We start from the raw sequence: 4,579 nt of genomic DNA, 5'->3' as shown, positions 1-4,579 counted from the left end.
AGAGAGAGAGAGAGAGAGAGAGAGAGAGAGAGAGAGAGAGAGAGAATATGAGAGAGAGAATATGAGAGAGAAAGAGAGAGGGAAGATGCTGGTGCTCAGCTGGCTTCCTTTCTTCTCTTTTTAAGTCAGTCCAGGTCCTCAGCCACGAATGGCTCCACTCACACGCACTCAGGGTGGGTCTTCTCTCCTCAGTTCCTCCTTCTAGAAACGCCATTACAGACAGGCCCAGAGGTGTATCTCCTAGGTGATTCTAAATCCAGTCAAACAGATAATGAAGAGGAACGATCACAGGAAGCAACAGTTTTGTGACTTGGATACAAGTCATCATGGGGGTAAAGACTCCCACCCCTGCCTCAGCACTGCTGGACTAGGGGTTTCCCGCTGTCCCACTGCAGGGGCTGCATCCTGTACCTCAGAACTCCAGATGTGGGGTCCACCAGCTACCCTGGAACACAGCCTTCAGCAGTCCACTTTAGTGTCCTGTAACTCCAGCTTCCAACTGAGAGAGCACATGATGGTGCGGGTCTAACCACAGCCATATTTCTTCTGCTGCATCCTCAGATCTTTAGTGAAAAGCCAGCCTGGAAAGAGGGCATTCATGAGTCCATACCTGCAAGGGTCAGGGAAGACAAACACACCTGGAGAATAAGTACCTAAAAGCGCTGTTCCCTCCATGATGGAGACAGGCGATTTAGTTGGTCTGCAATCTGGATGGCGAGTTTCTTTGGTGAATGGGGCCCTAGCAGAAACTTTAAATCAGTTTTGATGAGAGAAAGGCCATGTTAAATCCATTTGCCACCTGTAGCTCAGTACCATGGGCAGTTTGTAGATGAGCAATTGACTGACAAGGGTGACTAGGGAAAGAAAATACCTGACATCTCCAAAGCAGAGCATCATGTCCAACAGTCACAGGCAGGGTTCTCCTCTGCTGGACCAGATTATCCCCCCATCCTGTGCTCACTGTTAAAGCACCACCCACATGTCGTCCCCCATGGGTATACTTGCTTCCAATCTTCCAGTCTTGCTCTTATCGCTTTCCTGAGCATCCAGGCAAACCACCAATCCTGTGCATGGGTATAAGGTCATATTTCTGGACCTCTGTCTCCATCTTGGTAAAATGGACCATCTTCGGGAGGTACTGCTTAGAATTCCCTCTTCTAGAAGCATCTGCCTCCTGCGGTGCCTGCCAGGGAATCCCTTTGGAGCTGCAACCATCCACTTCCACCTGGTATCAGGCCAGAGTTCCTTCTTCCTCTGTCAACTGGTCACAAGGAAAGAATCCACTGTGAGAACTCAGAGGTAGGACGAAGCCGAGGCAAGGTGGCATTCTTGATGCTATCTCACTGTCTCCGGATGCAGTGTTACTGGGTGAGCAGGCCTGGAAGGATAGACTGAGAGCAGCTGACACCGGCTCATGAACAAGAGCTTGGGTTGCACAGTTACTTGGTGTCTCGTGCACAGGTGTGCAGTGGCCTACCCGAAGCTGCTTCTCAAAAGGATCATTCTCATCTGCAGAGGAGGACACGACCTTGTGCCAGGTGATAATGGGACACAGGCATTTTCCTCCTCAGGACTTCTGTGGGTGTCAGAGTGTAAGCATTGCAGTTCGGAATGAAAGGGATCCTGGTAGTCAGGAGCCAAGGACTACCACGGGTCACAGCAAGCATAGCAGCTTCCAGCCCTGTTCTAGGGAAGGGCTTCCCCAGCGTAACAGCTCTGCTCCAGCAGGAAAGAGCTTCCCCAGGGAAGCTGTTACAGTTAGGCTCCTCCGGTTCCCAGGAGTTTAACAACTCGGCTCTGCTAGGGGAAGGTTTCCCTAGCAAAAGTGTTACAGCCGTGCTCCGCCCCGCTGCTCCACTCTGGTGAAAAGTTGTTACTTCTCTTCTCCAATCCATTCCAAACCTCATTCAAGAGATTTATTGGGAGGGAAGAATCCAGGAGAGTGGCTGCCTCTGGCAGGGTGGGAAAAGGGCAGCAAACTGAACAGGCAAGAGCTTATACAGTGCTTCCTAGGGGCAGATTTTTTTCCAGGGAGAGTTTCAGGGTGGGAATTGGTCAGATTTCAGTTCCTTGAGCTCAGATTGGCTAAATCCCATGTTCAGGGATTGGTTAGTTTTCTGCTCAGGGATTGGTTTGTTTCCCTGCACAGGGATTGGTTGGTTTTCTGCTTAGTTGGTCAGGGGCAGATTTGGCTCTGGTTTCAGGGCCAAAGTGTGTTTCTTTGGCACTGGTTTCAGAGTCAGGGTGTGTTTCTTTGGTTCAGGGTTCAAGGCTAAAGCATTTCTTCCTTTCACCTGGGTCTCAGAGCCAGGGTGTGTTTTTTTCATTGGCTCTGGTTTCAGGGCCAAACTATGTTTTTTTCACTGGCCCTTTTAGCCTTTTTGCTCTAATTTCAGATCCAGGGTATATTTCTTTCACTGTCTCTGATCCTATGACCAAAGTGTGTTTCTTTGGCACTGGTTTCAGAGTCAGGGTGTGTTTCTTTGGTTCAGGGTTCAAGGCTAAAGCATTTCTTTCTTTCACCTGGGTCTCAGAGCCAGGGTGTGTTTTTTTCATTGGCTCTGGTTTCAGGACCAGGGTGGATTTCTTTGTCTGGCCCTCTTACCTTAAACAGAGTGCATGCCCACCTCTCAGACAACTTAAACACCATTGGCTCTGAGGAGTCATGAGGTGAAGCTCAGCTGGCAGAGCATCTTAAACTGCAGCCTGACTCTGCCTTGGGACCCACTCAAATCTGCCAGTGCTATGGCCACTCAGTAAGCACTGGCAGTGCACACGAGTGGCTATGTGCTGTCTTCTGGATCCGGACCTAGGCTCAGCTCTTTCCTTTTCTTAGCAGGAGGGAGGGGAAGGGCTCTAGAAAGAATAGTCCAACCATTTCACTTCCAGAGAGAAGGCAAAGATGACCATTTGGGGAGCCCGTGGAGGATACTCTGTGTGAGTCTCCTCTATCTGCCCAAAGAGGAGCAGGACAGAAGAGCAGTGTGGCTGTGGGCTCAGGGTCTCTGGCAGGAGCTTGAGGAGAAGAATCGCCACAAACATGACCAGAGCATGCTCTAGGCCACACTCTATAAATAAGACCTAGTCCTCAGCCCAGGGGAGCCTCCAGCATGGAAACTGCAGAGGAGTACCACACACAGGACTCTGGGGCGGTAGGGGAAGCAGCCGTGGCCCATGATAGGCCCTCAAAGGCTTTGCATAGAAGTCCTGACTCATTGGAGGAGTAGGAGGAGTGTGGTGTTAATTTTAATTATCAACTTAGCACAACCTAGAATCATGGGGGAAGAGTCTCAGTGAAGGAACGTCAGGCAGTGGCAAGTCTGTGGGCTGTGGCAAGTCTGTTGGGGACTGTCTTTTTTTTTTCTTTTTTCCTTTTTGGTTTTTCGAGGCAGAGTTTCTCTGTAGCTTTGGAGCCTGTCCTGGAACTAGCTCTTGGAAAGCAGGCTGGCCTCAAACTCACAGAGATCTGACTGCCTCTGCCTCCCGAGCACTGGGATTAAAGGTGTGTGCCACCACCACCTGGCTTTTTTTCCTTTCTTTTGTGTATGGTGTTTTATATGCACGGATGTCTGTGCACCATGCACGCCTGGTGCCTGCAGGACCAGAAGAGGGCACTGCATCCTTGGGAACTGGTGTCCACAGACTGTTGTGAGCCACCATGCAGGTGCTAGGAGAAGTGGGGTAAGGGAGATGGAGAATACTGCGTTAGGAAGGTGAATTCTCAGGTGTTTTAACAGGGAGGACACGGCGCCAGGGACTCAGGTAAGAAAAAGACCTCCACTAGCAAGAGGAGCGGAATCTATTGTGAAGCCCCTCTGCCACCCCCTTGCTCTGTCCGTGCTGTTGGCCTTCACTTGTATGGTCAAACTCAATCACAGGGGCTGGAGGCCTAGCGTGGCATGGCCCTGAGTGTCACCCCACAACCTCCTCACACCCAATCACTATGACAAACTAGAGTTAGGCTCCCTGGCAGTCAGATCGATAGCCAGAGGGCATGGTTAGGTAAAAAAAGGTGGCGAACTTCCAAGGTGGCTTCTTCCTTACCCTCCTAACCTCAAACAAAAGCCTGGTGTCTTAAGACAAAGGCTTGCCAGTAGGCCCCTGCTGCTGGACCGGCTCAACAGGTTCAAGGCCAGATCAGGATGTGTTACATGACATTTGTGGGCCAATCGGCGCATCCTGTCTTTACCCCAAATTAGGTGATGAAGAGCCTTCGGAGACTTAAAAAACTACAGCTCTGAAGAAGAAACTGGATATTTGGCTTCATACCCCCTCTGCTTTGAAGAAGGTCTTTTGTTTTCTCTCTGTGTGGGGGGGAGGGGCATGGGTGTTTCTGCACCTATAATCACCTTTCTTCAACTGTTGATTCTGTTCACTGTGCTCAAGATTTCCCCACTGCTACCCACCCCCACTTGAGATTTTTCCTGCCCTTTGATCCTTGAACTGGCGGAGCAAACAAGCCTGATCAAGATCCGCTAGACCAGTGGTTCTCAACCGTTCTTCCCAACCCTGCGACCCTTCCAAACAGCTCCCCGTGTTGTGGTGACCCCGCAACTATAAAATTATTCTCGCCGGGCGG

The sequence above is a fragment of the Microtus ochrogaster genome, linkage group LG8, assembly GCF_000317375.1.
Source record: "Microtus ochrogaster isolate Prairie Vole_2 linkage group LG8, MicOch1.0, whole genome shotgun sequence".
NCBI classification, from domain to species: domain Eukaryota; kingdom Metazoa; phylum Chordata; class Mammalia; order Rodentia; family Cricetidae; genus Microtus; species Microtus ochrogaster.
Note: the sequence above shows the minus strand (reverse complement) of the source record.